This window comes from Salvelinus sp. IW2-2015, unplaced genomic scaffold (genome assembly GCF_002910315.2).
Source record: "Salvelinus sp. IW2-2015 unplaced genomic scaffold, ASM291031v2 Un_scaffold4055, whole genome shotgun sequence".
NCBI lineage: Eukaryota > Metazoa > Chordata > Actinopteri > Salmoniformes > Salmonidae > Salvelinus > Salvelinus sp. IW2-2015.
The window spans coordinates 53999-66360 of NW_019945327.1; the positions used below are offsets into that span (position 1 = coordinate 53999).

The 12362-nt window shown below is 41.9% G+C and overlaps 1 pseudogene; it reads right to left on the minus strand.

Annotated features, from left to right (window-relative positions):
- LOC112076808 (glycogen [starch] synthase, muscle-like) overlaps window positions 1–12362 on the minus strand; it is a 21708-nt pseudogene that overhangs the window by 4357 nt on the left and 4989 nt on the right.

A 12362-nucleotide genomic window follows, 5' to 3' on the forward strand; every position in this document is an offset into this window, starting at 1 on the left:
CATAGGTTTTACAGGACAGTGATTCCTACGGTTTTACAGGACAGTGATTCCTACGGGTTTATACAGGACAGTGATTCCTACGGTTTACAAGACAGTGATTCCTATGGGTTTACAAGACAGTGATTCCTATGGTTTACAAGACAGTGATTCCTATGGGTTTACAAGACAGTGATTCCTATGGGTTTACAAGACAGTGATTCTATGGGTTTACAAGACAGTGATTCCTATGGGTTTACAAGACAGTGAATTCCTATGGGTTTACAAGACAGTGATTCCTATGGGTTTACAAGACAGTGATTCCTATGGGTTTACAAGACAGTGATTCCTATGGGTTTACAAGATAGTGATTCCTATGGGTTTACAAGACAGTGATTCCTATGGGTTACAAGACAGTGATTCCTATGGGTTTACAAGACAGTGATTCTATGGGTTTACAGACAGTGTTCCTATGGGTTCATACAGTTCTTGTACTGGTAGTTCAACAGCACAAATGGGGATTCATAGAGGTCCACTTACACCAGCAGTGATTCATAAAGTTTCTTTCCGAAGCGTCTTTCACTGTGTGAGCGGTATCCCTGCCATGGGGATGTTAAAACAGAGTCAAGTTATTAGTCACTATAAATACATACGTTTTCTTATTTTCTCACATGCAAGTGTCTCCCTCTGTGGCAGGAAACAGCCATGATGGTGTTGTCATTACCAGAGCTGCTTCCTGACTGCTTGGCCTTTCAGCGTCTCCACGTTGAAGTTGTTGGTCCGCGCAGGCATGATGAAGAACGCAACGACAGTCACATCGCTGTGGTTGACCTGAGGGAGAGAGAGGAGGCAGGGAGGGGTAAATACCTGCAAGATTCTTGAATACATCTAACTAACCGACAGACAGGCTGGTAGACATGGGTATGTACACAGTGCATTCAGAATGTATTCAGATCCCTAGACTTTTTCACACATTTTGTTACGTTACAGCCTTATTCTGAAATTGATTTAAAAACACAATAACGACAAAGTGAAAACAGGTTTTTAGAAATGTTTGCAAATGTATAAAAAAATATTTTAAAAGTACCTTATTTACATAAGTATTCAGACCCTTTGCTATGAGACTCGAAATTGAGTTCAGGTGCATCCTATTTCCATTGATCATCCTTGAGATGTTTCTAAAAACTTGAAGTCCACCTGTGGTAAATTCAATTGATTGGACCGATTTGGAAAGGCACACACCGGTCTATATAAGGTCCCACAGTTTACAGTGTATGTCAGAACAAAAACCAAGCCATGAGGTCAAAGGAATTGTTTGTAGAGCTCTGAGACAGGATTCTCTGGTCTGATGAACACAAGATTGAACTCTTTCACGTCTGGAGGAAACCTGTCACCATCCCTACAGTGAAGCATGGTGGTGGCAGCATCCTGCTGTGGGGATGTTTTTCAGCGGCAGAGCTGGGAAACTAGTCAGGAACGAGGGACAGATGAATGGAGCAAAGTACAGAGAGATCCTTGATGAAAACCTGCTCCAGAGCACTCAAGACGTCAGACTGGGGCAAAGATTCAACTTCCAACAGGAGAACGACCCTAAGCGCACAGCCAAGTCAACGCAGGAGTGGCTTTGGACAAGTCTCTGAATGTCCTTGAGTGGCCCAGGCAGAGCCCGGACTTGAACCAAATCGAACGTCTCTGGAGAGACCTGAAAATAGCTGTGCAGCACACTCCCCATCCAACCTGACAGCTTGAGAGGAAGAGAGAATGGGAATAACTCCCCAAATACAGGTGTGCCAAGCTTGTAGCGTCATACCCAGAAGACCCACTGCAAAAGGTGCTTCATAAAAGTACTGAGTAAAGGGTCTGAAGACTTATGTAAATTTGATATAATTTTTTGTTGTTGTAATACATTTGCTTTGTCATTATGGAGTATTGTATGTAGATTGATGAGGGATTTTCTCCAAATCAATTTTAGGATAAGGCAGTAACCTAACAAAATGTGGAAAAAGTTGAGGGGTTGAATACTTTCCGAATGCACACACATTTTCTGATACACGTGTACACACACACACCAAACACAGTGCCGGACACACACACACAGCTTACTCTCAGTAGATAGTTGAGTCTGGCCAAAGCCTCCAAGAAGATATCAGCTCCTTTGTTGCTGAACTCATACCTCCCAGCGATGAACAGGAACGACACTTGTCCAGGTTGAAGTCCAGGTGCCTGGCGGGTGGGACAACAAAAACACATTCAAGATGAGACCAAATGATGCAATCCTGACATCACCTGACCACATGTCCAGACCAAGGTTGGGTCAATTTCATTTCAATTCAGACATAAACCGAATTCCATTTTCCTCAATGCTTCTCTATGAGAATTGATATTGAATTCAGGTTATTTCCTGAATTGAAATGGAACGGACCCCAACCCTCATCCACCACATCATTCATTTATCTCCTTGTCTCCATAATCAAGATTTAAAGCATTAAAATGAAGGTTGGGGTATGTAGAATTAGATAACGAGAATCTTAGCAAATTAAAGAAAAATACCACAAACTATATTTGCCATTTGTTTAATTAGTCCACTGTTGATACGGTCTCAAAATGTCAGCAATCAAGTTTGTTTTGGTGTAGTTCCCCTTTAATTCAGGTGAGCACCAGCCAGACAGTTTGTTTGGCATAGCTGTGTTTCTGTAGTCACTGTGATGGAGTTTTCAAACAAATGGCACTGGATGATGCAAATAGTCATGATTCTGCCAGGTAGTCATGGCTACTTTGTATTTACCTTTTAATTGTCTTTATCTACCCGAAAACAGTTAGCGATGCTAATGATAGTCTAACGGCTAAGTGCACAGCAGGGCTTGACATCAAGGACTTTAAATTATTTTTTCAAGCACTTAAATTGTAGGCAAATTTTGAAGGAGCTACATTTTATGTCATTGTTGTAATAGCCTATAGAAGAAGAACATTCCCCCCAAAGCGTTTTCACTATGAATAATCATTATGTTTTAAATAGGCTAAACAATTTATTATGCATTGACATTCACATGACTTTTACATTCTAAAATGTCACAATAATGTGGACATTGCCTGACTAATAGACACATGCTCCCGACACAAACACAATAATGAGTCTGTCCATGTGGAGTCAGTCTCATCACTTTAAAAAAATAAGTGAACCTACTAAGCAAGTCAGTTAAGAACAAATTTTATTTACAATGACGGCCTACACCGGCCAAACTACCTTTTGTATAGAAAACCAAGTTGACGCAAACATTCAATGTTATTTTCTTATAATAACCGATATATGGTTTTACCGCAACAGACTTCATTGAAACAGCGGGAAACAATCGAAAGCACCTGAATCCCTCATAAAAACGGATCAGAAATGAAATCACGTAATAATTATATTGGGAGCAGTAGAAGTTGTAAATCGGCTACCATAACCAATGACTTCTCAACAACCAAATAGTCGAGAAGAAATGTCTGATTTTCAAGGTAGGAATTCCATGATGACTGAATTGCGCATCGCCAATATTCAAATAAGACTTTGAACGTTTTACCTGGGTTGCATACCTATTCTGGCCTTGCTTTACTGGTAGATATAACTTGTAACATCTTTCCTACTGTTTCCTCAACACAACAACCAGCTGTTTCAGAGCTGCGCGCTCTTTCTGCGCATCAGATTATCTATAGGCCGTGTGCAGCGCGAGTGATAATAACCGACTAACGAACGAAAAGCTTTGGGAATCCATTTTTATAAATAAATTATATAGCCTAGATTAAAACTAGCAATATTAAAATATGTTTTCCACTGGCAGGGGGCCACTGATGGAGGGTTTCTAAACCTCCCCTGTAAGTCAAGTCCTGACACACACAGACAGGGGCGTTCCCGTGACGATGTTGCCTCTTCAGAAAGTGGATTTATTTTTGGTCAATTGCACATTACTGTTTCAATAAATCATGATAAAAAAAAGCTATGCAACTGGCACTCTTGCAAAATGTCACTGGCACCCTTGTGACCAAAAACTGTGTGTCGCACTGTTTTGGTCAAGTATCAAACCCTGAAAATGATAGTGTCAATAAGGTTCAAGCAACAGGCTGTTTCTAGGTTTGTCTATTAATATGATAGGGTTAGGGTTGTCTAATATGATAGGGTTAGGGTTGTCTATTAATATTTACATTACATTTAAGTCATTTAGCAGACGCTCTTATCCAGAGCGACCTACAAATTGGTGCATTCACCAATATATAGGGTTAGGGTTGTCTAATATGATAGGGTTAGGGTTGTCTATTAATATGATAGGGTTAGGGTTGTCTAATATGATAGGGTTAGGGTTGTCTATTATATGATGTTAGGGTTTAATATGATAGGGTTAGGGTTGTCTATTAATATGATAGGGTTAGAGTTGTCTATTAATATGATAGGTAACGCTCCATCACTGGGCAAAAACTGGTTGAATTAACATTGTTCCCACATCATTTAACAAAACAAATATCATAATGTTGAATCAACAAAAAAATCATCAACATAAGGGAATTTCTGATTTTCTTCACCCAACTTTGAACCTAAATCCAATGTGATGGAGATCATGTTTTGTTGAAATTGAAATCAAATTGAATTCACATTAGTTGACAACTCAACATAATGAAAATCAAAAATAGACATTGAACTGACATCTGTGCCCAGTGGGTCAGCAGTATGTATATATAGTATATTTGTGTTTGGGTGGTGACCCCACTGACCCATAGAAGTGACCTCTGATGAACTCCTGGATACGGTTCTTGCTCTGGGCGTGCAGGTTCTGGAACTCATGCATGGCAGGAACTTCTTCACGTTCAGCCCGTTAGGGGTGATTATGTCTGTGGGGTGGGGTGGCGGGGGAGAAGGAGAGAGTGAGAACAGGAGCGGTAAAAGGAGAGGGAGGAGGGAGAGAGGGAGGAGGGAGAGAGGGAGAGAGGGAGAGAGGGAGAGAGGGAGAGAGGGAGAGAGGAGAGAGGGAGAGAGGGAGAGAGGGAGAGAGGGAGAGAGAGAGAGAGAGAGGGAGAACAGGAAAGGGAGAGAGAACAGGGACGGCGAGGTAGAGATAACAAGAGAGAGAGGTAGAGATAACAAGAGAGGTTAGCCAGACAGTCAACTAAGAACAAACAAAGAGGTTAAAAGGTTAAAAAACAGAGACTTGACTGGAATTCCTGTGACAGGCATACACACACACGCACACACACACACCTGGTTTCCTCTTGAGCAGGTGCTCTGCCTCAACGGCTGTATCTGAGAGACGGTGGTGAAGACATGAGCGCAGCGTGCGCTGTCCGCTCCAGACAATACGATGGTAGATCTGTCTATCCCCCGCCTCCTTATCCACGTTGAACTGAGACAGAGAGAGGACATTCCAAATCGTCAATTCCACTCACCAAGCTAAGCTATACCTACTATGAGATAAAGTTAATTGAATAAATAACTTGAAAAAAATGTATTCTCAATTATTTTTGATCATAAAACAAAGCTTATCCAATCCTATCTGATCTAGAGTAGTGGCTATGGTGAAGAGGCTGGGAGACACTGACCCACAACGTTCAGCAGTTGTGGGTCAAGTAAATAGCACATCAAATAAGTGCTTTCACTGTTTTAGTGGAGAAATCCAGGGTCGATGAAAAAGGACAGACTAGATGCTAAAAACCAACATGGTAAAAATGCTACGGTCCTGCCGCCCCACCTTCCACACACTTACGTAACTCTGGAAGGATCAGATTGGTATCATCAGTCTGGTAACAGTTCCCTTTCAGATCTACACTAGTGAATACTAAGTAGGGGACTAGGGTAAGGGGTTGATTTATGATCAGGTCCTTTGTTGCTGAACTCATACCTCCCAGCGATGAACAGGAACAGACACTTGTCCAGGTTGAAGTCCAGGTGCCTGGCGGGTGGGACAACAAAAAACATTCAAGATGAGACCAAATGATGCAATCCTGACATCACCTGACCACATGTCCAGACCAGGGTCAGGGTCAATTTCATTTCAATACAGTCCTCAATGCTTCTCTGTGAGAATTGATATTGTAATTCAGGTTATTTCCTGTATTGAAATGGAACTGACCCCAACCCTATCATTCATTTATTCCCTTCTCCACAATCAAGATTTAAAGCATTAAAATGAAGGTTGGGGTATCTAGAATTAGATAACGAGAATCTTAGCAAATTAAAGGAAAATACCACTCAAACTATATTTTGGCATTTGTTTAACTAGTACACTGTTGATACTGTCCCAAAATGTCAGCAAGCAAGTTTTTTTTGTGTGTGTGTAGTCATAGGCTACTTTGTATTTACCTTTTAATTGTCTTTCCATCTACCTGAAAACAGTTAGCGATGCTAATGAAAGTCTAACGGCTAAGTGCACAGCAGGGCTTGACATTCAGGTAAATTTGCAAGACACACTGGGCCAGTGCCAACAAAGCTACTGGCCCGAAGAAAAAAATACAAAATCTGACAGCAGGTGATTTTATATTTAATTTGTGGGCTGAGCAAGTCGCCTATACAGGGTTCATACAGACATTGGCAGGTCAAATTCAAGGACTTTAAATTACTTTTTCAAGCACTTAAATTGTAGGCAAATTTTAAAGGAGCTACATTTTATGTCATTGTTGTAATAGCCTATAGAAAAAAATCCCCCCAAAAGTATGCATTTCCACTATGAATAATACTTAAATAAAAAAATGGTATTATGGATTGACATTCACATTACTTTTACATTCTAAAATGTCACAATAATGTGGACATTGCCTGACTAAATAGGCAACATGCTCCCGACACAAACACACTAATGAAGTCTGTCCATGTGGTAGTCTTGCTCAGTCTCGCCACTTAAAAAAAAGTTAACCTTTATTTAACTAGGCAAGTCAGTTAAGAACAAATTGTTATTTTCAAAAGACGGCCTACACCGGCCAAACCCGGACGATGCTAGGCCAATTGTGCGCCGCCCTATGGGATTCCCAATCATGGACGGTTGTGATACAGCCTGGAATCGAACCAGGGTGTCTGTAGTGGCGCCTCCAGCACTGGGATGCGGTGCCTTAGACCGCTGCACCACTCGGGAGCCCCCGTGTTGAGTTCTTGTACCATGTTTTCAAACGAGAGAGCGACCAAAAACCGGGTTCCCTTTGTAATGGAACGCTTTGTATAAAAAAAAAAACAAGTTGAAGCAAACATATCTTTCTCATAATAACCGCATATGGTTTTACCGCAACAGACTTCAGTTGAAACAGCGGGAAACAATCGAAAGCACCTGAATCCCTCATAAAAACTGATCAGAAATGAAATCACGTAATAATTATATTGGAGCAGTAGAAGTGTTAAATCGGCTACCATAACCAATGACTTCTCAACAACCAAATAGTCGAGAAGAAATGTCTGATTTTCAAGGTAGGATATTCCATGATGACTGAATTGCGCATCGCCAATATTCAAATAAGACTTTGAACGTTTTACCTGGGTTGCATACCRATTCTGGCCTTAGCATTTACTGGTAGATATAACTTGTAACATCTTTCCTACTGSTTTCCTCAACACAACAACCAGCTGTTTCAGAGCTGCGCGCTCTTTCTGCGCATCAGATTATCTATAGGCCGTGTGCAGCGCGAGTGATAAATAACCGACATAACGAACGAAAAGCTTTGGGAATCCATTTTTATAAATAAATTATATAGCCTAGATTAAAACTAGCAATATTAAAATATGTTTTCCACTGGCCAGGGGCCACTGATGGAGGGTTTCTAAACCTCCCCTGTAAGTCAAGTCCTGACACACACAGACAGGGGCGTTCCCGTGACGATGTTGCCTCTTCAGAAAGGGGTTTATTTTTGGTCAATTGCACATTACTGTTTCAATAAATCATGATAAAAAAAGCTATGCAACTGGCACTCTGCGAAAATGTCACTGGCACCCTTGTGACCAAAACATGTGTCGCACTGTTTTGGTCACAGTATCAAACCCTGAAAATGATAGTGTCAATAAGGTTCAAGCAACAGGCGTTTCTAGGGTTGTCTATTAATATGATAGGGTTAGGGTTGTCTAATATGATAGGGTTAGGGTTATTGATAGGGTTAGGGTTGTCTATTAATATTTACATTACATTTAAGTCATTTAGCAGACGCTCTTATCCAGAGCGACCTACAAATTGGTGCATTCACCAATATATAGGTTAGGGTTGTCTAATATGATAGGGTTAGGGTTGTCTATTAATATGATAGGGTTAGGGTTGTCTAATATGATAGGGTTAGGGTTGTCTATTAATATGATAGGGTTAGGGTTGTCTATTAATGATGATAGGTAACGCTCCCATCACTGGGCAAAAACTGGTTGAATTAACATTGTTCCCACATCATTTAAACAAAACAAATATCATAATGTTGAATCAACAAAAAAATCATCAACATAAGGGAATTTCTGATTTTCTTCACCCAACTTTGAACCTAAATCCAATGTGATGGAGATCATGTTTTGTTGAAATTGAAATCAAATTGAATTCACATTAGTTGACAACTCAACATAATGAAAATCAAAAATAGACATTGAACTGACATCTGTGCCCAGTGGGTAGCAGTATGTATAATAGTATATTTGTGTTTGGGTGGTGACCCCACTGACCCATAGAAGTGACCTCTGATGAACTCCTGGATACGGTTCTTGCTCTGGGCGTGCAGGTTCTGGAACTCATGCATGGCAGAGAACTTCTTCACGTTCAGCCCGTTAGGGGTGATTATGTCTGTGGGGTGGGGTGGGGGGAGAGGAGAGAGAGTGGAAGAACAGGAGCGGTAAAAGGAGAGGAGAGAGGGAGAGAGGGAGAGAGGGAGAGAGGGAGAGAGGGAGAGAGGAGAGAGGAGAGAGGAGAGGAGAGAGGGAGAGAGGGAGAGGAGAGAGAGAGAGAGAGAGAGAGAGAGAGAGAGAGAGAACAGGAAAGGGAGAGAGAGAACAGGAGACGGCGAGGTAGAGATAACAAGAGAAGAGAGGTAGAGATAACAAGAGAGGTAGCCAGACAGTCAACTAAGAAACAACAAAGAGGTTAAAAGGTTAAAAAACAGAGACTTGACTGGAATTCCTGTGACAGGCATAACACACAACGCACACACACAACCTGGTTTCCTCTTGAGCAGGTGCTCTGCCTCAACGGCTGTGATCTGAGAGACGTGGTGAAGACATGAGCGCAGCGTGCCGCTGTCCGCTCCAGACAATACCGATGGTAGATCTGTCTATCCCCCGCCTCCTTATCCACGTTGAACTGAGACAGAGAGGACAATTCCAAATCGTCAATTCCACTCACCAAGACTAAGCTATTACCTACTATGAGATAAAGTTAATTGAATAAATAACTTGCAAAAAAAATGTATTCTCAATTTTTTGATCATAAAACAAAGCTTATCCAATCCTATCTGATCTAGAGTAGTGGCTATGGTGAAGAGGCTGGGAGACACTGACCCACAACGTTCAGCAGTTGTGGGTCAAGTAAATAGCACATCAAATAAGTGCTTTCACTGTTTTAGTGGAGAAATCCAGGGTCGATGAAACAGGACAGACTAGATGCTAAAAACCAACATGGTAAAAATGCTACGGTCCTGCCCGCCCCACCTTCCACACACTTACGTAACTCTGGAAGGATCAGATTGGTATCATCAGTCTGGAACAGTTCCCTTTCAGATCTACACTAGTGAATACTAAGTAGGGGACTAGGGGTAAGGGGTTGATTTATGATCAGGGCAAAATATACTAGCTAGGGTGACAACTGACCTTCAAACAACCTAGAATGACCCACAACACTTACTGTGAGGTCAGTTACCTGTAAATGATGGTGAAGATGCACAAAGACAGAACATAGTAAACATGACATCCCAACCCTGACCAACACACACCACACATCAGACATCATCACATGTGTACACACAAACACACCCACACAGATGCACTCACTCGGCGAGGTTGTTGTAGAAGTCCACACTGCCGCACACAGGTAACGTCCCAGCAGGGTGGCGTGGGTGGTGAAGATGGTTGCCACGGGCAACTGTCTCTGTCTGCATAGCGCCAAGCCCAGGCCTGCCAGCCACTCATGAAATGGGCCAGGATATGGGGAGGCTCCTCACACTGCGCTGCTATTGGAGGAAGACAATGTGGGATTACTACAAGGTCAGCATACTGGAGGAAGACAATGTGGGGTTAATATAATGGTCCAGCATACTGGAGGAAGACAATGTGGGGTTATATAATGGTCCAGATACTGGAGGAAGACAATGGGGTTAATATAATGGCCAGCATACTGGAGGAAGACAATGTGGGGTTAATATAATGGTCCAGGTACTGGAGGAGACAATGTGGTTATATAATGGTCCAGCATACTGGAGGAAACAATGTGGGGTTAATATAATGGTCAGATACTGGAGGAAGACAATGTGGGGTAATATAATGGTCCAGCATACTGGAGGAAGACAATGTGGGGTTAATATAATGGTCCAGCATACTGAGAGGAAGACAATGTGGGTTAATATAATGGTCAGCATACTGGAGGAGACAAAATGTGGGGTTAATTATAATGCGTCCACATACTGGAGGAGGACAATGTGGGGTTAATATAATGGGCCAGCATACTGGAGGAAGACAATGTGGGGTTAATATAATGGTCCAACATACTGGAGGAAGACAATGTGGGTTAATATAATGGGCAGGATACTGGAGGAAGACAATGTGGGTTAATATAATGGTCCAGCATACTGGAGGAAGACATGTGGGGTTAATATAATGGTCCAGCATACTAGGAGGAAGACAATGTGGGGTTAATATAATGGTCCAGCATACTGGAGGAAGACAATGTGGGTTAATATAATGGTCCAGCATACTGGAGGAAGACAATGTGGGGTTAATATAATGGACCAGCATACTGGAGGAGACAATGTGGGGTTAATATAATGGTCCAGGACTGGAGGAGGACAATGTGGGTTAATATAATGGTCCAGCATACTGGAGGAAGACAATGTGGGTTAATATAATGTCCAGCATACTGGAGGAGGACAATGTGGGGTTAATATAATGGTCCAGCATACTGGAGGAAGACAATGTGGGGTTATATAATGGACCAGCATACTGGAGGAGACAATGTGGGTTAATATAATGGTCCAGATACTGGAGGAAGACAATGTGGTTAATATAATGGCAGCATACTGGAGGAGGGACAATGTGGGTTAATATAATGGTCCAGCATACGGAGGAAGACAATGTGGGTTAATATAATGGTCCAGCATACTGGAGGGACAAGTGGGTTAAATAATGGTCCAGCATACTGGAGGAAGACAATGTGTGGGGTTAATATAATGTCCAGCATACTGGAGGAGACAATGTGGGGTAATATAATGGGCCAGCATACTGGAGGAAGACAATGTGGGGTTAATATAATGGTCCAGCATACTGGAAGGACAATGTGGGGTTAATATAATGGTCCAGCATACTGGAGGAAGACAATGTGGGGTTAATATAATGGGCCAGCATACTGAGGAAGACAATGTGGGGTTAATATAATGTCCAGCATACTGGAGGAGACAATGTGGGTTAATATAATGGTCCAGGATATGGGAAGACCAATGTGCGGGTAATATAATGGTCCAGATACTGGAGGAAGACAAATGTGGGGTTAATATAATGGTCCAGCATACTGGAGGAGGACAATGTGGGGTTAATATAATGGTCCAGCATACTGGAGGAAGACAAATGTGGGGTTATATAATGTCCAGCATACTGGAGGAGGACAATGTGGGTTAATATAATGGTTCCAGGATACTGGGAGGAAGACAATGTGGGTTAATATAATGGTCCAGGATACTGCGAGGAAGAGACAAATGTGCGTTTAATATAATGTCCAGCATACTGGAGGAAGACAATGTGCGTTAAATATAATGGTCCAGGCATAACTGGAGGAAGGGACAATTGGAGGTTATAATAATGTGTCCAGCATACTGGAGGAGGACAATGTGGGGTTAAATATTAAATGGGTCCAAACATACTGGAGGAGACAATGTGGGGTTCAATATAATGGGACCAGCATACTTGGAGGAAGAACAATGGGGGGTTAGATATAATGGCCAGATACTGGAGGGAAGACCAATGTGGGTTAATATTAATGGTCCAGCATACTAGGAGATGTGTACGTAAAGACAGATGTGGGAAACAGTGGCTAATATAATGGACAACATTACTGGAGGAAGACAATGTGGCATCGCACTGAGGAATGTGTTAATATAAATGTGTCCAGCATACTGAGGAAGAAATGTGGGTTAATATAATGGGACCAGCCATAGTGGAGGAAGACATGTGGGGTTAATATAATGGCCAACATACTTTGATCTCTTCG